Source organism: Thunnus maccoyii, chromosome 12 (assembly GCF_910596095.1).
Source record: "Thunnus maccoyii chromosome 12, fThuMac1.1, whole genome shotgun sequence".
Lineage (NCBI taxonomy): Eukaryota > Metazoa > Chordata > Actinopteri > Scombriformes > Scombridae > Thunnus > Thunnus maccoyii.
The window spans coordinates 15848046-15875881 of record NC_056544.1 but is presented as its reverse complement, the minus strand read 5'-3'; the positions used below and the strand labels follow the sequence as shown (position 1 = coordinate 15875881).

Here is a 27836-nt window from a genome sequence, read left to right as displayed (position 1 = left end):
TTTTTTTACATCCCTTTGGACACGTGGATAGTCAAAACATTACCAAATTTCAACATTTTACGGGAAGCACACGTCATTAAGCCCAATCACTTCCTCTGACTGTGTTTCTTTTATTGTTATTTTACACAAAACTGTATGGATCTCTTGTATTCATCTGTTTTCCTCTTTGTCTCATTTAACATCTGAGTGTTTTAACGCCATTGCAGAATGGGGGGAGTTTACCACATCGCTCCGAGGCTCAATTAGGGGTTCGATTTGCATGCAGAATCCACACCGCCTTTCCGTCTGGGAAGCTCAAACGATGGGGAGACACTGGACAAAGGATGGAGAGAGGGATGCTGCCTTGTTGCTATGACAACCACCGGAATGTACAGGCTGGATCGTGGTGGTTCCTGTGCAGAGCGGGAGAAACAGTCATGGGGGGGGGGGGACCACATCCATGTTATGTAAGGAGAGAAAAAAATAAACATGAAATGGGGTCTTATAAATGGAACCGCACAATAGCCCCCCTGGCCAAACACAGATTTAAGATGCTTGTCAGTTAGCATGTAATCACACTGAGGCAGAAGGCAGTCCAAGTTCATATATTTTTACATATAATTAACAATTACTGACTTAAATTTCTGCAATCTAATATAAAATAGCATGTGGAGCTGCAGGGAAAAACAGCACGTGTAGTAAGCATCCATTATTTTTAAAGCTTTTCTTCAGTGCATGTACACTGAAAATTCTCCTCACTTGGATTGTGTTGTTGTGTAACACATCATACTAGTTCAAACCAGTAGTGGCTCTTCATTCTGCAATGTGCAAGAAGAGAGGAATGCATTAGAGGCAGGAAGGGATGAAGGAATGCCAAAATTTAGAAAAAGAAGAAGAAGACAGTAGCTTATTGATTTGTGCAAAATTCTGCAGAGGGAACATCAAGAGAAGGAGAGGAAATGTCAGTATATGGCTCATGTTTTGGCAAGACGCATGTATAATCCTATTAAAGAAAAAAAGACAACAACTGGAGGAATTTCTGTGTGTATCTGAAGGAGTTTTGGATATTTGGATATAACAAAAGTGACAAAAAATGTTGCTGATTATGTGAAAATGTGTTTTCGTCTGTGACCGAATCTTGCTTTCTGAGAATAAATGACCTTTCTTGCAGAACCCGCTCCCACACATGTACACAAAAACTCACTCTCACATGCATTTACGCACAAGGGGAAGCTGATCCCACGTGCTCACATTAACTCTGGGAAACACATGTGCTGACACAACCCTGTCTGCAGAGGTTGCAGAGAATAACAAGCTGCCGCATGTTTACATCCACCACACATTTAAACGGTTTGGTATTTTCCACACAGACAGATGCTGTGGCCTGACAAGAAGCATCCTGATTGGCTGAGCACTCCAGTTACGATTGGGCAGATGCTATATCCCCTTCATGCTTACCTGCGCCGTGATTGGCTACACCATTATGTATGACACAGTGACACAGATTTGAGTGTGCTGCTGCAGCAGAGACACAGTTAGTCTGCCTTTGTCTCTTGCACACAGCAGATAGTCAGAACAGATAATTTGCAGCTAAATGTGTGTGTGGTTTTTCAAATAAAGGTGAAATAAACAGAAAAGGAAGGAAAGTTTGACTCACTGTCTGAAATAGCTGCTTTCGGAAATAAGAACACCGTAAATATAGAATTAGCACAGACATCTGTTCAGTTATTTATAAACCAATTTCCAGATTTAAAGCTTATAACCTGCCGGCAGTAAAAGGCCGTGCCATGCATGTTCTTCTACAGTCACACTTGACCTACTTGGACTGCTGTGCAGAATCTACATTTTAATTCTTTGCACTTGAGTAAACATTTCTTTTGTACAAGCATCCTGTAATACTTAAAACCTGTTTGTTCTGAATTGTAGCTCCAAGGCTCGGCCATGAACTCTTGTGAGCTACTCCTTGGAGGAAAACTAGTGGTGAATTTATAATGAACTAAGTGTATCTTTAACATTTTAGCTCACAAACTGTTCTCCTCAGTTTCACCATTCAAACAGTCCTCACTTTCATGGCTTGAATAGTTGGCAGAGGGAATGGCCAGATGCCAGTACTCTTTGCAGCTCTCCCTTCCCCCCAAAAAGCCTCTTGCTGATTTATCTGCAGGGGTTGTCCTTTCTTTAACACACAAAACAATGGCTGACCCGCGTAACCCTTCAAGTCCACTTTCCATCTAATTTTCCCTATCGTAACAAGGCATACAATGGCCTGACGGAAATTAAAAGATGATGAGAGCTTGTACACTTTTCCTCATGTTTAACCAGTCAGTTTGTCAAGTTAACTTTTTCGTATAATATAAACCTTTTTTGCTTTATGTGGGTACATTATGTCACTGCAGCAGTAAACAGTAAAGAACAGAATATGCACACACGACAGGGGCCAAAGGGGGATGTTGCGAACACTAAAACATGCAAAATTAAATACAAATGTTTATATGTAATTGCACATGCAGAGATTCTTGCAAATTTTGAATGTGGTTGCTAAGTTATTGAAAGATTCAGAGACATTATGACTGAAACCTGATCACATGTAATCAAAAGTTTATGTGTAGTTTTTAAAAAAACAATGTAATGACTTCAATTTGTTTTATAGGCAAAAAAACATTATATAAAAGCAATGGATCATGCACATTAATACATACAAATATAATCCTACTGCATTCATCTTTGAGCATAATATAAATAGCACTTTGGAGTTTTCAGCACTACAAAGAAGTCATATCTGTGCTTCATGATACTTTTCACATGGCAGCTGTTTGCTTTAAACACTGACCCATTAAGAGGTCAAAGTTTCAGGTCAACCGCAGACCTGAGTGGACACATCTGCAAACAGACACTTAATGAACAGCGGCACCTTACAATGAGTCATCCATAAATTCCTACACACCAGAAACACCCTCCCTCACATCCACTCCCAGCATGAGTCACAGCTGTACACACCTTTTGTAAATTAAAAGTTGGATGACCTCACACCAGCAGTCAGGTAACATACTCAGCACCTTGTGTGTTATGTAAAACTCACTCGTTTCTTCTTGCTTGACACAAAACACTTTGTACAGACAATCAGAGAGGAGGAGAGAGGGGGCTACTGACTCCACTGGAACAAAAAGCCTACTTAGCAGAAAAACAACAATAACCGAGGAGAGGATGTTGCTGCGGGTACAGTAATATGCTGATGTGGTAACACCATTGACCTGGCAGTGAGTCTGTGAGGCAGATGAAGTGACTTTGAATATTACAAGGAGTAAAACTTCATTATATCATTCCATCACATGTCAGAGGGAACCAATAAAATCTGCAATAAAGAATCATTTGATGCATGGACATAAATTCTATATTTGTCTTAAAGCAGATTTCCACACTTTGGACTTGGCTTTAAGACACGTGGCTTTTCATTTCAGCTTCCTCAGATGTCATATGGTGTTTAACTTAAACTGACCTGAATCTGGTTTGGCCCAGCGATATTCTCTATAATGAGACACGTAAGCAAATAAAAATGGTCTTAAGAAGCAAATAATAATGTTTCTACTTGTGCTTTTTACGTGACGCTTGTGTTTGCTTTTGCAGTTACTCGTTTATTCTTTTCTACGTGGCTGATCCTGGATGTCAGCGTGCGCTACTGTGCAAATAAAAAAAGGTATCAGGTCATGACTATATGCTAAAAAAGAGCCAGGTAAGCAAAAGGTAAGTGGCTCAAGGGAAATATTTGACAACATTTTGGGCAAAATTCTTTGTATGATAGAAAAAGGTGGGAAAATACTGCCCATGTCAAAAAAAAAACAGGGTTTATATTTTCAGCCCTGAGGAGAAATGCTTGAGTAAACTTGAGTACAACTTCCACAGGGAAAACCTTCACTTTCCAGTTCCACTGTTCACCATTTCTTTGATGGTTTCTTTGGTTTCCGCAGTGCTTATAGTGTGCAGTATTTCCTAAATCCAAACTTCCACAGGCCAAACAAGTTTGTGTCTGGTCAGTCAGAGATCTTTCCTGACTTACACCTGTTCATGTTTAACAGCAGTTCAACACACCAAGTCCTCAACTGCAGCTTCCATCAAAACTATCAGTGTTGGAAGTGACTACATTTGTATCCCAAGTACACACAGCTCATACAGACTAGTCAATGCATTTGATGTGATGACAGGATATCAAAGCTGTACTCTCTTGCTGGCTCTGCTTTGCTTCCTAACATGTTTTCTAAACCAACTCTTTTCGACTTGTCAAAACTAATTTGTTTCACGTGGTTTTTATCCGTCAAAACCAAAAGCCTTTAGAGAATTTGGGTCACTGCAGCAGTCAGGAACATGATATAAATAAACACAAAGACACAAAACAAAACAACACAAGAGTCTGATCCTGTGATATCAGTATCAAATAGTAGAATACTGACCATACGCTCAATAACACAATAAATCTATAATTTTATTAATGTGGTACCAGTACATGGTAGTGCTTTCTAGTAGAAGAAGAAGGAATGAGATGGGGAAGGATAAGTTAAGATTTGCTGAATTTTATTAAAGACATTGTTATGGATTATAATGTCTAATAATCGACAAATAGTCTACTTGTTGAGCATTGTGTCCACAATCACTCCCTCATGAACTACTAACTTAACCATGTGTTATATAATAATCACTCAACAGTGAATCTGCAGTACATTGTTATTTTTTTCACTACTGAATCATGATCATTTTGCGTCAACACTGACAGGTTTTGTCACATTACAGTCATTGTATTGTGGGATTGTCAGCAGACATTTGAGTCAGTGCCATCAATTTTCATTTCTTTCTTGGAATTGTTGAGGGCAATATACGGTGGATAAATTTCTCGAAATTCGGACACTCAAATAGTCAGGTTTAGTCCATTTTTATCTACATCACAGATTAGTTTTACAATCTGTACAGCATACAGTATCCTCTATCCTTAGACCCTCAGTTTGGATAAGAAGAACTCAGACAGACATGGAATGGATGTTGTGTGACAAAATAGACCAAGTACGTAAAATTACAGTACAGAAAAACAAATAAAATGGTGGACAGTGACAGTAAACTAAATACTAAATAGGCAGCGATATCAGACACAATTTTAGTGTTTGTGATCTCATCAAAAGTTAGATGTCTTCACCCTAAAGTGCTGCAGCCAAGGGGTTGTTAACATTACATGTAGACGCAACTACAGTGACAAAAATACTAATCTGAATCTACTGTGGATGAATATAGAGTTGACTCATACTTGTGCAACTTCTGCAGTACTTCCTTGATTTCTGGCACTTGTTCACGCTTTATGAGGAAATAAAAACGATAAAGTTACCATAGCAACAAGAAAACCTGTGATCCAACAAATACAAAGAATGTGACTCTTGTTGAGGAGCTGATACTGCTTAAGAAATTATAATCTATAGTTGAAAAAGCTTTCTTGTATGCAGATGATCAACGACACCGGATACAACTGTAACCCTACCACCCACTCCCCTTTCGTCCACTTACGCTCCACTACACAAACAGCACACTGCATGTCCTCAGGATAGTAAGACAGGCCTAAATTCTGCATAAGGCGAACAACGTAGGTAAAGTCCATTGTTGGTTATGGTAAACAGGCACTTCCTAAAGTCCAGAGAATGGCCGTGGGACCGAGAGTAAAAACACAAATGCTTTGTCTTTCTTTGTTCATCCATCCATGTGCTTCTAGTCCTGACCAGCTAAGACAGGAGAAGCCTGTTTGTCAATTCTCCATTGAGCACCTCTCACTATTGTTTATAGGCGTAACAAAGGGAATGCTTATTCTTCCAGGATTCATGTTGACCTGTTTTTCACCTCCCTTCAAGCACGCATGAAACATGCATATACCAATGCCACACATGTCTCTGGCTACATTAAAGCCTTATCACACTGGGTTGTAATTACAAACCACTGTACACTCGTTAAGATGCTGCAATATCAAAGTGTTTCTTCATCGTTCAACATTGTTACATGTCCTGACCTGAGTGTTTGATAAGCTGCAGAACAGTTAGACAGAAAGCAGCAGAGATTATATATCATAATAATTTTAATCTTGATTTTATTTGCTTTGGCTTTAAGATGCAGATATGGCAGGTACTGTTGCGTAAGATTCCCAGCTGAGTGGGTGAGGCACAGACGTAGATGATGTGACTTTGTACTGTTAAAGGTCCATCAAAGTAGCTGGTCACTTGCAAAAAAAGAGCTTATAATTATCTGTATTCTGAAGATACAACTTCAAGCTTTTGAGGAAAATATTAAAACATATTGTTAAGTCTGGCTTATAATTAAGTTCGGTCTTCATTCATTTTCCTGCCGTTCCTTCCCTTCACTATATAAATCATATTTTATTTCCGCACTGATTTTATGACCTTATTGTCATGTACAGTGTACTGTAACTCATTTAGTTTTTACTGTGTCCTCTTATTGAAGTTTGAGCACTTTGTTATTTGTTAAAAGTTATTATCAATTTTATCTTTAAGAAGAAGAAGAAGAAGTATTCATATCTTTTAAATAAGTGAAATTAAAAATATAGCACCAGAATGTAAAAATACTCCATTGCATGTGAACTTTCATTTGCATAAAAGTATATATTTTCTTAGCAGCAAAGACATGAGTCAGTTTTAACTAGTTTTTATACTTCTGGGTGGTTTTAATCCACAATAACACATCAGATATATCTTTTTAAGATGACCATATGTGTTGTATAAATGTATGGGAGTAAAACAAACAATATTTACCTCTGAAATTTACTAGAGTAGGAGTATAAACTTGCAAAAATGAGTACAAGTATTCAAACTTGTATTTAAATGTACTCAGTTATGTTCTACAATTGTTTATTCAGGGACACACCCCTGAGATTAGGTAAATCTTACTCCTCATAATGTAACACCTTTTACACATACAAACTGCTATAAAGTTTCTTGCTTTTGTTAAACATAAACTGGAGCAATTGAGCAAGCAGAGAAGTGAAAGCCATGAAAGAGGATGGGTTAGTACATGGTTTATCCCTCGTTAGTCATGCTGGGGCGGATATTCAGGAGAGGACATCAGGCCTGAGTCACACCAACCAAGGGCTGACAAACACAAGTGATCTGAGGACATCTTACAGTGTGAAGACTGAGGGTCCAAATCTCAGATAACACTGTGGTGTAAATAGGCGATAAAATTAAATCTGAAGTAACGATTACAGAAATAAACAGAGATATTTCGAATCATGTTCTGCACCTGCGTTCAGTGAGTACTGGTGACCTACACTGGCGTTACGTAATCTCCAGGATGTATGGCCTCTGTGTGTGTGTGTGTGTGTGTGTGTATACTACAACACATGAGCAGATTTTACACACATGATTAGGCATATACAACACACCAACCCTCTGTGTAAAGTTGCTGGATTTTGCACCTATTCACATAATTGTCATGTCCTCTGCCATTCATGTTTACATAACGCAAAAAAAAATGTCAACCGTTCTGTAATTGCTCATGTGTGAGATGGCATGAAAGCGAAGCTCAAAAGTCAGTTATAATTTGATGATTACATAATGATTATGTTGTGAAAGCAACATATTCTAGTAACTACTTTGTCTGTGTATTTGTCTTATCTTTTCTGTGTTTTGGCTTTTGTCAGCATGTGTTTATGTCTAAATTCAACCCGCAATTCCCATCTGGCACAGTTTACGGCTTCAACTTTATAAGGGCACTCCACCACTTTTACTTACACAGGCCAACTTATTAGCCTACTCTGTCTGCTGGAGGAGCTTTGTTAACTCAGAGAAAATAACACATTTCAGCTATGCTAGCCACATGGCTCTATGGCAACGTGGCTCTATGGCAATGTCGAATGGTTGGTCAGTTCACCACTTTGGTCCAGACTGAAATATCTCAACAATCAGTGGATGAATTCCCATGAAAATGTGACACAGACATTCATGGTCTTCAAAGGATGAAGCGTACTGAAATCGGTGATCCTCTGACTTTTCATCTAGTGCTACCATGAGAGCGACATTTTCAGTGGCTGTCTCAACCCAAGTATTGGGTGGATTGCCATGAAACTTAATATAAACCGTCATGATTCTCAGAGGATGAATCTTAATAACGTTGGTCAGAACAAGTATTGGATGGATTGTCGTGAAATTTGGTACAAACATTCATGTTCCACACAGGATGAATTGTGATAATGTTGATGATCCCCTGACTTTTGAGCTTTACTTACGTTTAGAGCTTATAGGCAAATGTTACCATGCTGATAAGCCAAATTTAGATAGTGAATTGTCATTGTGAGGATGTTAGCATGCTGACATTAGCAGAAAAAGCCTCACAGAGTCATGAGTGTGACTGTAGACAGACGTCTTGTGTCAATCTGTCCCTTGTGAGTTCCTCATCTTTTTGCAGATGCAATATGTTTTTTTCCCTTAGACAAATCAAAACCACAACTTCATCTTATCCACTTTTCACAGAATTTATCGTAATAATCGTGCAACCACAAATGAGAAATTGTTGGACTTATTCTTGTATTTTGTATTTAATTGATATAGACTGTATGTATGTGTGTGTATGTGCATTTTTACATGTATTAACAGCCTTTTATGCAGAAAAGAAAAATGAAATTGTTTTCTTTAAATGTATTTATTTTACATTTATCATTATTTTCATTAATTTGAGATTATTTTACTCTTTTTTTTTTTTTTTAATTTCTCATGCTTATTCTTACTCTTACTCTGACTCTGACACTATCCATGTTGTCGTGAAAATAAACCTGCTTCTGTCTCTAATCTTTGTTCCCATCAAGTGCTGATCCAAATCACAGAAACATACTGGTTGCTGTTGCATAATTGCCAACAGCGGGTCAGGGTTAGCGAGCCATCTCAGACAGACAAAAGCTGAATCCACACAAAAACACACACGCACACACACACACTCATGAGCACTGTGGCATGCCGATGCAGTCATGCAAGTTTCTGCGTCTTTTGTGGGACTCTTGCAATCTGCCTGCACTCTATTTGTCTCAATGCTTACTTAAATGAAAGAAGTCAGTATTCTCTGAGAATGTAAATATGACGACAACAGCAGATAAATCGCTCGACTAAACACTTGAGGCCTCTCTCTAACCCAGAGATTTAAAAATGATTACACGAAAGCAGTGCCCTTTCCAACCCCCCACACCCCCTTGAGCTCCTGCAAGATTAAAGGCTGATCATGTATCTGATGGTGCCACAGCAAGTTTCCTACTGCCATTAGTCTGTTGCAAGGGCCTAATCCCAGCAAATCCTTTATTTTCCTCAGTACATCCAACACACACACGACTGCCAGCCTTTCCCGAGGCACAACAACAAGTAGGGTAAATGAGCGAAGTAGGAGCAAAGAATAAAAACTGCTGTGTCGTCGCACTCAAAGGATTGTCATCATGGCAAATCAGTTTTACTCTAATCCATGGTCAGTAATCAAAACAGAATGATGCACACCAGACGGGAATGACGTATACTCCCATAAGGCTGTGTTCTTGGCGTCCGTCTGCAACCTGTTCAGAGTAATAGGATCACTGGGGTGGAGGGCAGAGGTTTTAGGGAGGTCATAAAGCGGTGGGGGTGCAGCAGGCGGCTGAGAGACCAGTGATTGGACAGATGCGTGTCTAGTGCTCTTTGAAGCCGAAAAACATGCGTCAAAGCATGTGTTTAGGGAGTGAGCGTTGTGCGTGGAAAAGACACTCTGAAGCTACATTTTGACAATGTGAGTTGTAATAAAGTTACTGTGAGAAATATAATTAAAGCAGGACATGGCCGATGACGCACAATACATCCATCTTGTGTTGTGGGAATGCTATCAAAGGGTGAAATCTGATGCTGAACTAAAAATCTAAACCTACGCTGCAGGTATGGGATTCCTTTTAACCTCTTGTGTCCAAATCCAGCTTTAGTTTGGTTGTTTTATGCGACTTGCAGAATTTCTTTGTTTGCTTATGTTTTCTGTGTTTGCAGCACTATTTTTCATGACTCATTTATTTTGTCAAATTGATGAATGTATCTCTTGATTTGTTTGTATTTTGCTTGTTTGTTTTAAATAAATAATTTGACATTTTGGGGGATACAGTTCCTGTTGTGAGTTTGATGAGAAGTTCAATAACATTCCTGTGTTTGTGTGTTAAGTATGCAGCTGGAGCTAGGAAGCAGTTGGCCTTAAACTCCTAATGAGTTTATGGTCTCAATCACTAGGTTCAAGTCTTCTTTCAGTTCATTAAAGTTAATTGTAACGTTTTGATCACCTAAAAAAAGTCTTGTTCAGTGTTTGGTTGTACTAAAAGACCCTATAAGAAGTCAGATCTCCGGTTTTTCTGTTAAGTACATTTTGTTTTAAAGGTTTTAAGCCTGTTTTTCGCTAGCGAATATTAGCATTATAACAGATAATGACTGACTGGAAATGCACCATGCTAACCAAAGCTAGCAGCTAACAGCTAGCATTGGGGTTAGCTCCACACTCTCATCCAAATATGGTCACTTCTGGTCCACAAACCAATGAGTGACGTCATGGTGGTCACGTCCATTATTTTTTTAACAGTCTATGATAAAAACTGGAGGCAGGGGGATACAGCTAGCTGGCTCCAAAGTTCAAAAATACAGTTCACCTACCAATGCTTTTAAAGCTCACTAGTTGTATCTTGTTTGATTAATCTGTAAACAAACAGAAATGTAAAAACAAGTTGTGTTTTTACAGGGAGTTTTGTGTGAGAACTACTGTATTGAACTGAATATAAGTAACCTACAATATTTCATTCTGGAAAAGATGTTTTAAAGAGTGGGGGTCATCTTATATAGGAGGAATAGACAAGACTAAGTGTTCACAACATCAGATATTCTTTTTGAATGGAGAGTAACACTGGCTCCTGCAGAAAATGTTGCCTTGCGGGTTGTTTGAAGCCTTATTGCTAATCTAGTGAGTGTCTATTTATAGTGTGTCTGTGTAACAGGTCTCAGACTGAGAACTCATAAACAGATAAGATTCCCTGTAAAAACAGGAGAAACACTGAGACAAGCAGCAGGTGCTTCTGTTCAGTGCAGCTTTGCTCAGCAGAATGACAGCTGAAATACACCAGGCACAGACACGAAACATCACGTTTTCTACCTGCTACACCAACTCCGTCTCTGTCACTGCATGCATATTGAGTTTTGCCATGTGATAATGCAGTGGGTTATGGGGGGTTTGGAGGAGTAGGCTACATTAACTGCTACTGAATTATTTAACTAGATTGTTTTAACTACAGGATCATGGATACACATTGATTTGATTGATTGATTTTAATGTGCAATGCAAAAAAAAAAAAAAAACTCTAATTTTTAAACAGATTGTACTTGTTTTTCACACAGTTGTATGTAGTTTTTACCTGTCGGAGGGTTAGTAGCTGTGTGTAGAGAACAAATATGGACCAGCTGCGCAAAAATAGAGATGATATAATAGATTTTCTGTAGTCAGTGTAGCAGCTTCAGTTGATTATAATGGTTATAATGCGGTCTGCTGAGGCCATGATGCGACAGCTGTGTCGCCCGCGTCTTTGCCTTGTGTATTTTGGTCATGAGGAAGCAACGACACTGCCTCCTATTGGCAACCCTGAAATGCTCAAAGTGTATTATAAAGAAGCCTTGTAGTTTTAACAAGAGACAATAATTGACTATTATGGCTCATATAAGAATATTCCTCTCATAGAAATAACGTTCCCAAAATAAAAACAAACAAAATAACATAAAATGTGACCATAAATTTTGTGTGCGTCACATCTGTCTGAGTCAGTCCCTAAAAGTGTTTCATTTTCCCAGTTTAAACTGTAGGAGTTTTTGAAGACTTGTGTAACGTGTTTTTCTGCTACCAAGGAAATTAAATGAATGAAGAAAAGAAAGCACCTTAATCCGAGGTCTTTACTTCAGAAATGGACCGAATCAGCTGTCAAGCTGCCAAGAATTACTGCTGTCACAGATGATGAGGAGCTCAAAAAGACTAATGCTACCTGCTAGACTGTGAAAGTGTATTTTTCCATAAACAGGTATTGGAAAATGAGGAGTTGTATTATAGTCAGGGTTGTCTTATTCAGGCTAATATGGTATTTCTTGGTGGACTATAGCTCGGTGCAGTGACCTCATGTCTCTACAGTTTACCTAGCAATCTCACAGTGACTCCAGGAGGTGTTAGAGGTGCTAGTAGATGTGTTTTTTAACTTTGGACAGAGTCACATTAGCTGTTTCTCCCTGCTGCTTCAAGTGTTAATGCTAAAGTAAGCTAATTGTCTCTTGGCTATAACTTCATGCTTAACGGAAAAACATGAGAGTGTTGACAATTTTCTCATCTAACTCTCTGCGAGAAAGCAAATTAACATATTGCACAAAATGTTGAACTACTCCTTTCAATGCCACTAATGTCTCTCTCTTGGCCACCACAGTTTCTGTCTTCGAGTGTGGCACTAACCTTGAGGGCTCCTCTGGACATGCTGTACAGATTCAGGGCTAGTCTTTACAAAGTAAATAAAGAAAGTACATATCACATTGATAATCACTCCCGTGAAAAGCCAGGCAGAGCAGCTGTCTCAGCAAGACAACCTACGTCAGTAGCAAGGTGAAACAACTGAGATTACAGGGTGGGTAGAGAGACCATAATCTTTCCCACACGTTTGACTTTTACCAGCTCAAACAACAAGCTACAGAGACGGGACGTGCATCTCTACCGTTTAGATAAGGACATCTTATCAGTTTATCAGTTTTATAATGCAATCATTAACTATTTTTGTATTTTTTTCTTTCTTGTCTTATATCATTTACTTGTTAAAGACTGAGTCAGAAATGAGAGTATAACAGTCTAGTGGTGCCGAAGTCGCCTCCACCACCGAGTTTCCTCATGAAATCATTGGAGCAAAAACGTTCTTCACTTTGGGTTTAAAGGAAAGACTGAAGGCTTGTTGAACCCTTTATTACCTCCCCCAGAGGCTGTCATGTTTTTGCATCTGTCTGTTTATTGATCAGTCACCAGGATGTCTCAAAAACTTTCCATAACATTTGGTGGGCAAACATGCCTTGTATTGAGAAACAAAGGTTCATATATTAGACGTGATTTGCATTTCCCAGAATCCTTTTTTATTTTTTTTCCAGATATTGCCATGAAATACATGGGTAAATAAATTGATATAATTTAACATTTGAATGGCTGGAATTATACATTTTGGTGTAAGAGACATTTGAGGTTTGTGCTGAGGTTTGAGTGCCCTCCAAAAGTGTTTGTTTAGGAGTATAGTGGTCTTTAAATATTGTGTCTGAATGACACAATATTTAAAGATAAAAGTCATTCAAAGATCCATCTCAAAAACATATAATAAATATACTGGTACATATACTAAAAATAAAAAATAGGATTCTCTGATGCTTATTCTAGTTAAATATTCAGAGTAAGAGATGGACGCTCTGACAGGCACCTACCTACGCAAGCGCTTACACGTCATGCTGCATATGAAAGCTCCTCGCCATCGGCATCCAACATAACACGTCATGTATTTGAGCTGACCAAAGCCTCTGTTCTCTGTGATGGTGAACATTTCAAACCTTGTACAACCAATATGACACTCAAAAGATACATTTTAACATAACCTCTACAGTAAATGACACACTCATGACCTCCACAAGTAAAAAAAAAAAAAAGAAAAAAAGCCAGGAATGTATTTGCATGAAAGTTTGTGGAGAGTTTGTTCATCACACCAACTGGTCAAATGAGTATGGTATCTCTATTTTCATGTCACTATCTATCAACTTTATGTGTCTATGGGCAGACAGAAGAATAAAACCCTCCATTATTGGCACAACTGAACATCATGGAGGCACTGGGGAGATTCTTTCCATTTTAGATATAAATGCTCTGCCAATTTCTCCACAACTTGGTAGAGTAATATAAAGACATCCAATGGCTTCTCAACACATGAAGTGCTGCCTGGCTGAATGCTGTAGAGACGGTCCTGACCCATTTTCAGCACAGGCATGATAATGTGCTTATTCCCCACAATGTGGGTGGGTGAGTTAGCAATGGTGCAGGGAAGACATTAAAAATCTTTAGTTAAAATCTAACACGTGAAACTCATCCAAATGACAACAGTCTTACACTGACAGTATTATTCACTCTACCAGTGTGATCTAGTTTACTGAGAAGAGCCTGTTTTCCATAAAACATGCACGGCATACTTGGAATGTTTTCTAATAACAGGAACGTCAAAGTACCAAGAGCTCAGTTAACAAAACAGCTCTCAACCAGTACTTAAACAATTTGTCCTACTCAAATCAATCCTCTGAGGTGCGCAACTTGAGGTGTCAAGACTCAAACCCCAGTGAAACCATTGTGAACTCTGAAGCTAGGGATTGCCCTCCAGTGGCCAGAGAAGAGGGCATTTTGTAGATAGATACCCTCAAGACACCATTGCACAGGAATACTATTCATATGGCACTGTATTATGGGCCCTAAAGTATCTCATGCATTAACAGAGCAAAGGTAAGTAAATCATTTCAAAGGTTTAGCAACTCCTATTTAATTTGTTTTCTTGATTTAATTATTAACATTAAAAAGGTCTGAGCCTTTGTCTGCTCTGATTGAAAACATCAACAATACGTTGCAGCTTATACATCTGGATCTTTTCTGTGGAAGTTTTCTCTGGTACATATGGAACAAAATGTCCTGTCAACTTTTATGTAACTAAGATGGGAACTGAACATTTAATCACAATTTCATGTAGATGTTTGTTGATTCATCCCAGTTTTTATGACTCCGCGCTGGAGACAGCCGTAGCCAAAGGAATTGTTTTCGGATTGTCTGTCCCATTCCTATGACATCATATCTCAGGAATGCCTTGAGAGAATTTCTTCAAATTTGGCACGGACATCCACTTGGACTCAATGTAGCGAGTGGTCTCCCAGACCACGGACGACTGCGCTAACCACTGAGCCAAAAGGTCAACCCGTTAGCCAAGGGCCAGCATGTCTATCCATGGTCCTTACTCTCTACAGGGCATGGGCCTGCACCGTGACACTCATGGATGAACTGATTAGAATTTGGTGGTCAAGGTCACTGTGACCTCACAAATCACGTTTTTGGCCATAACTCAAGAATTCATATACTAATTATCACAAAGTTTCACCCAAATGTCTAATAGGATAAAATTTTAACGTGATGACATTTTGTATCCAAAAGGTCAAAGGTCAACTTCACTGTGACATCATAATGTTCTGTAAAAACACTTTTCTGGCCATTATTCAATGCCATAACTCAGGAACAGAAGGGGAGATAGTGACCATATTTCACATTTCAAATACTGAATTCGTGACACTAATCTCGGTCTCCACCTTGAAACTGTGGTGATTGTTTAGATCTTCTGTGCTGCCGGGTTGAAGATGTGTGTGAAGCATCCATGTTTTAGAGTTTGTAGCTTCTTTGCAGCTACATCCACATCTGAAGTGTAGTCTTTTGTTGTGGTTACAACTTTGTGCTCCATTAAAATCAGCTTTATTTTTGGCCAAAAATGTGAACACATACAAGGAATTTGACTCTGTTTTTTGTTTCTCTCAATGAACTTACAAACTAATAAACATACAGCAGAACAAGAACAACAAAGCTGAGGCAAGCAGAAAGACAATGAATAACAAGCTGGACAACAAAAGGAATATTTTACCAAATACACTTGACTAGGGAGGTTTTTCTTACCACTTGTAGCTGAAAAAACGATCTGGCGATGAGTGGGTGAAGAGCCAGGGCTGAATTATTCACTGGAATCATACATATCAATATAGTTATAACTTCTAATTCTCCACAAAATACACTTAATACCCTTTGTTAAATTCCTCCAAATTCTTCACTACAAATATTATATGAGTCTGGACAGACACTGGTGTAAACTACAACTTGACGGTGGTGGCATACAACCATGAGGCGGTTTTCTGGAAAAACACAAATGCCACAATGGTATTTTCACATCTTCTTTTTCACTTTAGTTCCCTAAAGAAAGTTTTCACAATCGCACTCTGAAAGCGTCAATTATTTCTTACCATAAAAGCTTCACCAGTGCTTTGAACTCTCACAGTAGCATTTTTTTTTAAAGTGCTATTGTTCTCTGGGACTCCTTTAATCAGCTCCCTTGCATGCTAGGCTGCTACACAAGCACTCAGGTAAGCACACACGGGTGCTCCCTTACACCACTAACCGCACAGTATGTCCCAGGTTGCCCACCATACCGTGGGAACTGTATCCGTGGAGAGCGGAGCATTGTGGCACAGGAGCTGTCAAGAGGAACAACGGGATGAAATAGGAATTGTCCTTCAGCATGGACCCAATTCATTTAGTTGGCAGACAGCAGCCTGTTCGTGTAACATCACCCAACTCAACCCGAACCGAGTCAAACTAGAAGCATCTGATTGTTCCTCCCTGGGGTGCAACACTGAGTACAGACTAAAGGCACTATTATTCAATCTTCCCAGCTACAGTGCAGCACATGCACACACTGACAGAGACATTTAGCTGAGCCATCTTAATTAAAACTTGAACACAAAGCCAACAAATGGCCTCCTTATGCTCCAGAGACATGAGTGAAAATCTCTTGAACTGGAGCCACAATCAGGTTAAAGTTTACAGTAACTCTATGACACCTTTCTTTTGTGGCAGGACTTGGACCTTTGACAGTGGTTTTACAGACAGATCATCTTACTTGCTGTACTCGACAATCAATCATTTTATCATGACAGTAGGCTTAATTAATTAAAGTATGTAAAGCCAGTCTTATTTTCAGTTTCCTTTTCATTATCAGCTTACTATTCAGAGCACATTACGATGATGATAAGCTTTATGGAAAATGACTGAACTTGCAACACTTCCGTCTTGTGATCAGTTACAAAATGTTGGGTTGTAGTCTGCTTCTGAAGAAGGTAGCCTAACTCTAGATCAGCGATGGATACTGACTAGGTCCAAAACTTGACAAGACTGCTGTGCCAAGCTCAGGGTAGAAGTTTAGCAAACAGTCAGTTGAATATCTTTGGGTTTTGGACTATTGGACAGTCATACACTGTTTATGTAAAGAATATAGTTTATACTGTATATATTATATAAAGAGTGTTTGGTTGGACAAAATTACATTTGAAGATGTCTCCCTGGGTTCACAGAACTTGTGAAGGTAATTTTTCAGTATTTTTTTAACATTTCTTAGACTATACAATTCAATCAATAAAAAAAAATTGACAGATTAATCGATAATGACAATAATCTTTGAGTTGAGTTTCTGAGTAAAATAAGGCAGCTTGTTGTAAAGGTTGCACCTTTGTCCTCAGCTAACTGTGTGCACCCTGGTTGACTTGTCACGGGGTCAAGGACAGGTCAGGGGTTAACATAAACAGCATGAAAAAGCAGCTGCGATAGATTAGGAAACCTAATTGATAACCTTGCTTCTGAACTTTACCCAGACTTACCTGCAGGAGGAATGACCAGATGACCTGATGAATAACGACCTTGTGGTTGTTGTACTGTACAGCCGTGCAAAGAGGTACGTGTGTGCCTTGCAACCCTGTGAAATCGGAAATGCAAATACTTTTTAATCCTATTATTGCTTTTTAATACTGGATGAAAAGCATACAGTGAAGTAGCGTGTACTTCTTTGCAGACTTATAGTTTACAACTTACAACTGATTTTATGACTCAATCAGACCGTGAAGGAGTGATATCACCGAATGTCCAAACCCATCATAAGACAAAGTCCAAACCAATTCTGACACCATGAAATTCAAGTTGGAAGCCGATTGTTTGTGGCTGTATGATAATTAGAGCTGGCCTTGCTAGCTGTTTATGTAAGAGGGGCTTGTTTATTCATAGTGAGTTCAGTTTGTGCAAAAGCCCCATCGGATCTCAATGGCTCCATTATTAGATGAGTGGTTAAAGCCTCTTTCAAACTTCAAACATAAGAAGCCTCCCACTCAGGCACACTGGCCTGGTGATCTGAAATGTACTGTAATCACTCTGCATATGCCGCAATGTGCAACAGAGAAGAGAAAATCTGAATACACAAGGCCTGTTTTTCTATTATTGTGTCCCAAAACGTTATGCAAGTTTTGTTCTGCTTTATCTTTGACAAACAGCCTGGGAAACACCTGAGTACGCTGTGTTCCTGGTGCAGCCTGTGCAATAAATAACATGCAGCCGTGTTTCATCTGTGACAAAAATCTACGAAATCTATATAAACGGCTGAGGACTCACTGACCCGTTCACAGAGCTTTCTGTATGTTCAACGACAACAAAGTTCACTCAGATGTTAGCACGGAGAAAAAGGGCCACACACAGCTGGGTCATTGTTCTTGACGGGGGGGCCTGGAGTGTGCAAAGCCTCATTAGAGCGGATGGCTATAAGCCTCTTTGACTGTACTCTCTGCACCGGCAGACACTGAACCAGGTAGAGCACAGGCGGCATGGTAGAACCAGAAAATTACGTGTTCAAATCCCGGTTTATGGAAGAAACAGTCCCGCACAGATATGACTGAAATCTGCAGCACTAAGCGTTCCAGCACCGGATCAATATGTAAGCTTTATTATTAGACTGAGTATGTCGAGGTCAATACTGCTTCCCCATTCACTGTGTAATAAAAGCTAGTGGATAATTAGCCCTCTGAGGAAATTCGAAAATAGAACAAGTGCTCTTCTTCTTCCACAACTCCTTGTGCACACTCCTCTCCTCTATGGCCACTTGAGTCCTGTTGTCCTGTGCAAGGAGCTCACAGTTTCCCAGTAAAGTCAACCGAAGGAAAATAAATATAATCCTCCTACATTGATCTGCTCAACAATCTCTTTGTTCTAACTACTTCTTTGCACAGAACAAGAGGATAAAGCTCTGATATAGCAGATGCGTGAATCCCTTTCTCATCATTACATGCATTATGTCAAATCAAATTTTATGATACTGTCAAGCTGTATGCCTTCTAACGTTGCATTAATCACCAGAGAAACTGCAGATCTGAAGATGAAAAGGCAGGAGCAATTCATTGCCTGGTTGTGTGAATGCAGTGTCTCTTCATGGCCTCTTGATTACGCTGATCTCACCGTCATGCTGGCTGTGTCACATGGCCTGCCATATGCCAATCACAGGGTAAGCGACACTGACACCGGGCACTGTTATCCTGGCATCTCACAAAGTCTTTGAGCTCTGCTGAGAGGGAAAGCACCCGGCATTTAATGACCAAATTATGTAAAACTGCTGAAAAACAATTAAATTAATTAAATTAATGAGCAAATAAACAGGGAACTTGCTTTGATAACATGTTTTTTCATGTGTAAAAAATTAACTCTTGTTTTTCTGTGATTCCACCTTGTTATTTTATTTATTTTATTTTGTGTATCATATCATATACACGTCAACACAAGTTTCCATTTCTTTTAAGTTCCATTTCTCAAGGTTTTTATATTAACCTTAAATCAAATGACTACATGTAATGTAAAAGGGTTTTGCTCGTGGTGGTGTTCTCACAGAGACTTATCACTGTACTTGGCACAGCACAGCGTTTTAGCCTGTTGTTCTGGTTTTACAGCCACACACACATTTAGTGTACAATCAAAAGTCAAGGTCTGTATTTTACACCTGTAGAGATAGAAAAGGAGACACAGTGATTTAATAAGCAGCCATTCTCCTATTTGGAGGTTTTTATTGACCATCCACAGCTATCAATTACCCCCAATGACGGCATGCAGCATGCCAGAAGCCACGTCACAAATCCTCAAAGTCTGAACAAAAGCAGGTGGTTCCCGAGTGTAAGATTAACAGAAGATAATTAGCCAGCTAACACACAGCATATTAATGAGACAACTGGAGTTACCAGAAGGCCTTTTTCTCCACTTTGGTGGAGGCAAGCCGCATTGGCTCACTTCCAGCTGTACGTAGATCTGGCAATGCAACAAGGTCAAATGGCCAAAGTCCTGAAATTACAGAGAGTTGTTGGGATTGCTAACTATAATTACACTCATTACTGGAAATGTAGAGGTTACTTCCCAACTCTACTGTAAGCCACCAAACAGACGCCAGACAAACTTAACTAATAGCTTATGAATGTCAAACATTCAACAAGTGAAAAATGCGGATAATGTTCTTAAGAGTTGGTGGAGACCAAAATGAAACAAAAAGAGAGTAAATATTTGATATTTATTTGTTAAATAGCCAGAAATGTAACTCCAAATGAATGCTAATGTTGCTGCATGTCTTCTGGATGTGTAAGTAGGCATCTGTTCGCTAACAAGTTGCTACTGATAACAACTTTATTGATTGGTGTTTCTGTCAGCTTGTTTTGAGTTCTTCTGCCCCTCATATGGACACATGCCACAACAGTATGTTTTTGCCTGCTCTTGCAACCATGAAAATAATGCTGGCTAATGAGGGCACCTGTGACCATTTACTAGTATTGTATAGCACATTTTCTGCGATAAAGTGGTAAAGTGGACTTTTTTTATTTTAAAGGAATAGTTCAGCATTTTGGGAAATATGTTTATTTACTCTCTTGCCAAGACTTAGATAAAAAATTTTTTATACCATTCGTGTATGTGCGCTAAGTACGGAGCTGGAGCCAGGAGGTGTTTAGCCTAGCTTAGCATGAAGACTGGAAGCCGGGGGGAACAGTTAGCCTGGCTCTCTCGATTTTTCAAAAATATGTCTTCCAGCACCTGTAAAACTCTGTAAAACTCATGAATTAATTTTATCACACTTGTTTAATCTGACCATCAAATTGTCTTTTTAAGGGGACTGAAAATATTTCTTGACAAACATTTTTTAACAGAGCATTTTATCTTAATTGTCTAAATCAAATTACTTTTTAATGTTGACAGGTGATGTTTAAGATATTAAAACTACAGTCTGTGCAGCATGCATCTGCAGCTTTCAGGCTTATCAAGTCTACTAGAGTTATTTTCTATTTTTATCTCATCCCTTGTCACCTTCTCTAGATTTCTGCGCCATGAGATCCATTTCATTTCAAATTCAAAATTTGTGTGCAAACTTGAAGTTTCACTAGTCCTCCCTTCACCTTTTTAAATCTGTGTTTTTACAGTAGCTTAATGACATACACCTAAGTGAAAAACCACAACCTCCAGTGTCTTCATAGTTCAGATTTCTTAGTAAGCAGTAAATGAGTGTGATCCAAGGGAGATGACTTTGTTCTTCATGAGTCAGCTGTGTCGATGCCAAGGATCAGGGAGAGTCAAGGAAACAGCTGCTTCCTTATGTCGCCTTTTATTTCCACTGTCAACCAGTAACCGACTGTCTTTTAGTGCCTACTTTCCTAGTTGTAAAGTGCTATACACATAATTTGGCCTCATAGTCTCTGCCAACATATAATGTATGCTTATCTATGTGCATCATAATACATACATGATACATGCTATGATCATACTATGCGTCATATATGTTTTATTTAGAGCTCAAATCTCCCAAAAAGAGAAACCTCTGAATGACCAGGTATTAAAACAAAACTCTTTAGGTTATCTGTCTGGACTTTGACTTGTTTTCTTTCACCATCTCAGTTACACATCCTAATGTCTGGTTTCCAGTTTCATGCTATTCTTTCTTTCCTTCTTTCTCTCAGTTGTATGCCAAAAGGTGAATACATGTAATCAGATCTGGAAGAGAGGAGGAGTTGAGTTCTGTGCTGTTTCAGGTGTGTAACAGCCCACTGGTAACGCCTAGTCAAGATAAATGTGAACAGAAAGAGAATAATAACCGGTCTGGCCTTGTTGTTCAGAGATGAACTTATCAACTCTCCTACAGGGTTACTGAGGTCATTTCTTCTTTTAGTTACATATTGTTTATGCTTTACAGTGCTACTGGTGAGAACAAGATTACTGCTACTGTAATAGTAAAACTATCATCCATTATTTACTGAAATGCAAAAGGCAAACAGTCATGTCATTATTGTTTAATGCTTTAGTGCAATAACAAGATTTAAAGTCTGTACTTAGGAAATGTTTGTATTAATGTATGTTTTACTTTATTTCTTTTATATTCCTTCTTTTTATACTCCTTAGTATCTGTAAAGCACTTTGTGCCTCTTGCTTGAAAAGTGTCAGTAGAATTCATCCTCTGTTGAACCATGAATATCTGTAACAAATTTCATGGCAATCCATCAAACACTTGTGGAGACATTTTAGTGAAAATGTAGAAACATAAATAACAAGTTAATCAGTTCACTCTTTAGTTGAATATCTTTGTTGGTTTCTCAGGATTTCTACCACATAAGAACACAGAAAGTGAAACAAAATGAATACAGAATTACAAAAAATAAAAAAGACAAAAACTAAGAGTTAAAAAATTGTAATAACATTAAATAAAACATAGCAGTCATTAGTTTATCATACTGCCATTCACTCATTTTCCTATTCCTTCTTATTCAAGGTGAAAACAGGGGTGAGGTCAGCATCTTGGATAGGTCACCTGTCCATCACAGGTTTTTTACATAACAGATGTACTCATTTAAAAGAACATCACAAGATTAAATGATGTTAGCAGCAGACAGCGACAGCAGACAACAGTCACGAGGTTACAGTGTATTGTACAAAGGAGAGTTTACAGCACACATAGCACAGCTACAGCTGGGATTATATTTTATTACACATGCCATCACCAGCTATAATCCACTTTAACAGGACCTCGTTTGCTGACATGCAGATAGGACACACAATGTAATGAGAGAATTTTTCACCGAAAGTCATTGCTAAAATTAGCATTGTTAACTTGTGAAACCTTGGCCTCTGCGTCAGTTATGATAATGCCAAAATTACAGTAATGTGGGTTTTAAAGCTGACTCACCATCTATGCAAATTGAGGAACTATCACTCACATCTCAAACCAGGAGTTTAACAGTTAAATGACGCCTGCAAAGCTTCTGTTTTTTCTTCTGACCTCCTGCTCTTATTTCATTTAATCAGAAGTGCTTTGGTGGAGTTGTTTGCAATTGTTTCCTTATGTTTCCTTTTAATGTAAAGGTTAAATGTAAATGTTTAGGGGAACTTTTTAATGTTGATTTACTGTTCAGTTGTTGCCTGTCTGCTTTGCAGAATGCATCTATTAAATAATATTTTTTAATCAATGAATTAATGACTGATGTTACTAAAAAATATGGAAATGTTTCTGCATCTTGTTAGCCAGATTTTACACAGTGCTTTGCATAATCTCAAGGAAATGTGTAACATTTTAATATAGTTCACAGCAAATACTGTCCACAGACTCAACACATTTTAATAATATAAAAAATACGTATTTATGGGAGCATGTGGTAATCTATTTTCATAAAGTCCCTGGAGATTAAAGTTGGAGAAAGGAACCAACTCTGTGCAGCACTCCACTTCATACATCTCAGTGGTTATGTAACTGCCTTTGAAATCAACATTTATCTTCAGTGTTTTGGAGCTGAAATGTGGATTGTGTGTTCAAGGTTAAATTTGGACCAACTATTGTTGACATTACTCTCTTGTTTCCATTAATTAGAAATATGTATACTAGTCCATACACACCATTACACTGTCAGTGTCAAACTTTAGTAATCATTCAACTGTCCAAAAAAACAGAACATTGTTTACAAAAGATATTTTGGAAGGAGACGGGCGCCATGTGATCATAGTCAGGCACTTAAATCATAGCTCTGGATATTTACTTTTATAAACCTGCCAACAAAAGATATAAACAAGAACAGTTACCTGGAAAAAGACTGTTATTAAATTACATTTGAGAGAACACATTGCCTCATCTGTTTGCTTTAAACTGAACGTCCACTGGCTGATGGGTCAGGATCTGTTGGGGGAAGTAGATGCACAAACCCTAGTTTGGGTTGTGGGGGTGTCGCAACGTGACCATGTGTTGGATCCAGAGGAACAATCAAACCAGGGTGAGGGAGGGGGCTGTGGGGACAATACCGAGGCTGTCCCCTGTAGGCCCCATGCCACATAAAGACCTGATTATTCCCCCCCCCCTGTTGGCTGGCCTTGCAGAGTGGACAGACAGTGGTCTCAGTATTTCCCTTCCTCTGTTGAGCAGTGGGGACTCTCCTCCAGTCTCAGCCAGGGCACAGCAATTTAAGGGGAGCTGTTGTTTTGGAGAGCCACTGTGGGAAAGTCATTAAAGTGTAAAGCATCTCTCTTTTATTTCTTTCTAAAGGACTCCTGGAAGAGGCATCCACTAAGGCGGTGGATGGTAATGAGTGCTGACACAGACTGGCCACCCCTGCAGTGCCGTGTGTGCCGATAGCCGCTGCCATGGCAAACCGGTACTCTGTGTCAAAACCGGCCTGTCGGATACACAGCAAGAGGGGCTTCCTCTCTTCCACAGGTGGCCAGTGTCCACCAGCAAACCCCTAAATCAGGTGTTTTCTTCCAGCAGGAAAAGGACTTTCACTCACTTTTGTGGCCATTGGTTGTATGGTGTGTGGTGGTGCTCCAAAGATCAGCCTGTCATTATTTGTTTAAAGGAGACTTAGTGAATACCTGATACACAACACATGGTTCTTAGAGATGTTGGGATGAGGCCTTTATTTTAATCAAGGGTCATTCCTCAAACGTCTCCTGTTACTCATCAAATCATTGTTATTCCATGCAATATATATTTAAGTGGTGTACTGGACAGTGCACAGGTAAGTACAAAACTACCAATCATCCTTTCTCCAGTGAAATGACCCCACGGCAGGCTGTTATCATAGCATTACAAATCCACAAACGCAGACTCAACAGCATACTGGGACAAAGGTACAATAAGTAGCTATTTGAACTGCATTGTAATGACGTAACATTGCCTTTACTGCAAAAACACATCATGGGAGTTCCCTTTATGCTAATAAAACTGCTGCACATAAAACAATCAGAGTCACTTTCCAGTCCATTAATTATCAGTAGTAGTAACTATAGTATTCCTGTGGTGCAGGCGGACAATAGCAAACACAGCTGACATCAGTCTAATGTTGAATTTCAGAGTATGACAACCTCACTCCGATGTGGAGCACAGAAACCGGTCTGAAGCAGTCTGCTGTGGGGAAGTGTTTTTCATTCATTGTCCCTGCGTTTCTTTGAAAAACGGAGGCCTCTGCTGGAATCAAGTGGTACAACATGTTGTTTACCAACCCTTACGCACCCCAGGACATCCCATTACAGTATTCAGCTGGCTCGTTTTGTTCTGTAACCATAGCATGCAGCTGTCTCATCGAACATAATCCATAAAGAAACACTCACTTGTACACAGCATCCCATCATGACACCAGGGGTGTAACATTCACAGGTGCACCAGAAATCATGTGCAAGTCCCCTCAGGAAGGTTTACTACACAAGTCCACAGACTCCAAGATATTATTTTGCAACTGACAAGTTGAATATTTGACCAGTAGTCGGCTTTAAATATTGGCACACGGGCGGTTCTATTTTCAGTCTATTGATTTGCTTGGATAAACAGTAGGCCACATGCAAAAGGATAACATTCAGAGAACAGGTCAAAGACTCCCAGTGGAGGTGAAGAGAAACAGACATAACTGTCCACACACTGTCACAGTGTGCATGGCAGCTGAGCATTACTGAATAATAATAATAATAATAATAATAATAATAATGATACACTTTATTTATATAGCCCTTCCGAAGCAAAGTTACAAGGTGCTTTACAAGACAAAATAAAAATGGTAGACAAATAATGGTAAAAACAATTTAAAAACAGTTTAAAAGTTATTAAACATTGGGAAGGAAATATAGAAGCAAAGGCATATGAAGCATATGAGGAAGAGTGTTTTTAAGAAGGATTTAAAAGAGGATAAGGAGCTCGTCAGTCTGATCTCCTCAGGGAGGTTGTTCTGAATGGGGGCCCTAACGGAAAAGGTCCGATCACCCCAGGTCCTCAGCCAAGATTGTTGAATGGCTAGCAGAGCTTTGGTGAGGACCTCAGGTTGCGACCGGGCACGTATGGTGTCAGAAGATCTGAGATGTACTTGGGTGCAAGTCCAGAGTGGGCCTTAAAAGTTATCAATAATATCTTAAAATCTACTCTGAAATTTACCAGGAACCAATGAAGAAAAGCTAAAATATCAGTAATGTGCTCTCTTTTTTTGGTTTTGATTAGGAGTCTGGTTGCTGCATTTTGGACAAGCTGTAATAGACTTTTTTTTTCTCAGTCATGTGTAGAGAGAGTTACAATAGTTCAAACGAGAGTAGATAAAAGCATGTATGACAGTCTCTAGATTTCTACTGGATAGAACTGAACTAATCTTGGAGAGTCTCTTGAGCTGCAAATAAACAAGACTGGACAACAAGCTTGTTCAAGCTGAGGTGGTTATCAAAGATGACACCAAGATTTTTGCAGTTTTGTCTTATATTTTGAGACAGAGTGCCCAGAAGATTTGAAGTATAAGCATTAACTGTGTCAGGGCCAACAATAATTACCTCAGTCTTATCAATATTTAGCTGCAGGAAGTTCTGGGCCATCCAGCATTTGAGGTCACGGGTACAATCGTTGAGTGTATTCATTTGATAACAATAATCGGGGTTAAAAGAGATATAGAACTGAGTATCATCTGCATAGGAATGGAAGCTCACATTATGCCTGCAGATGACTTGCCCCAGGGGTAACGTGAGAGAACAAGAGTGGTCCAAGGACAGACCCCTGAGGTACCCCGCAGGTCATCATCACTTGCCAATGGCCACACTAAAAGATCTATCTTGTAAGCAAGAATAAAACGACTTTAAAACTGAACCAGAGATGCCAAGCCAGTGTTTGAGACGTTCCAATGAAACAGAATGATAAACAGTGTTGAATGTAGATCTAACAGAACTAACTACTAACTACTGAAGCAATATTGATCAACTTTGTTAATGGCTAGATATAGGAAAGAGTGATTGATCTCTTCGGCTCTCTGCATTAAAGCTATTCACATGACCATCAAGCCAAGTCCTGGTGGTCACACTGTTGCACTGTTTTCTTGTGCTTTTATATTTCCCCGGAACTGCACTGGGATCCCTCGCTCTCTCTCTGTACACTACTGTGTATGTTTCCTTCTCTCAGGGCCCACATATAGGCTTGTGAAAAGCGGGGTTATGTAACAGCCCAGCCACTTGAATAAACTGCCATTTACTTAGGGTGAATGGAGGAGTTAAGAATGGCGAGGGACTCATTGTCAGTGCTCATTGGTATGCAGAGCACTGCGGCATTACTATTAGGACTCTCATTGGTTTTGATCAAAATCTGATGTATCTTAACACCCCCCCTCACACCCTGATCTGTGAGGGGCTTTCTTCTCCGTGTCACCCTAAGACTGCTTCTGTCACAGGTCACAGAGACCAACAGAAACAGCCCGGCAGTCACGAGGTCCGCCCATGCATGGCACCTTGAGAGCCAATTCACCCCTATCAACACCAGCTTTGTCTGATATGTTTCCTGATCAAATCATGTGTTCAAAGGTACTCGGGGACCAATCTTAAGTAAACACTTCACTTTCAGGGTTGCAGGGCAGGGCCTGAATCATGTTGTTGTGCTCAACCAATGATAGTCACCTGGCAATAAAGCAATTAAACTGAGCTGGACATTCAATACAATGAAATTATTAGAATTTTATCCTGCACTAAATAAGTCAATGCTTTTTGTGACAAAGCAATCTGTAACCTCTTTGTTGACCTGGAGAAACTGTGTGAGAGAAAAGAAATGAAGAATTTGACACCTATTGTCATCTGAACCAACGGTGCACGCAGATAAAAGATGGCCTGGTTCATTTCAGTCTAAACACAAAGATTCACCCGTTTTCAATAAATCCTTCATCTCTCTCCCT

General features: G+C 39.2%; 1 long non-coding RNA gene across 1 annotated transcript; it reads right to left on the bottom strand.

Annotated features, from left to right (window-relative positions):
• Positions 1–147: 147 nt before the first annotated feature.
• LOC121909012 lies at positions 148–19203 on the bottom strand. Its single transcript, XR_006099350.1, has 4 exons — positions 19009–19203; positions 17493–17587; positions 739–797; positions 148–392 (listed from the first exon to the last, which is right to left on the bottom strand). It is a non-coding gene; the product is annotated as an uncharacterized LOC121909012 (long non-coding RNA).
• Between the last annotated feature and the right edge of the window lie 8633 nt (positions 19204–27836).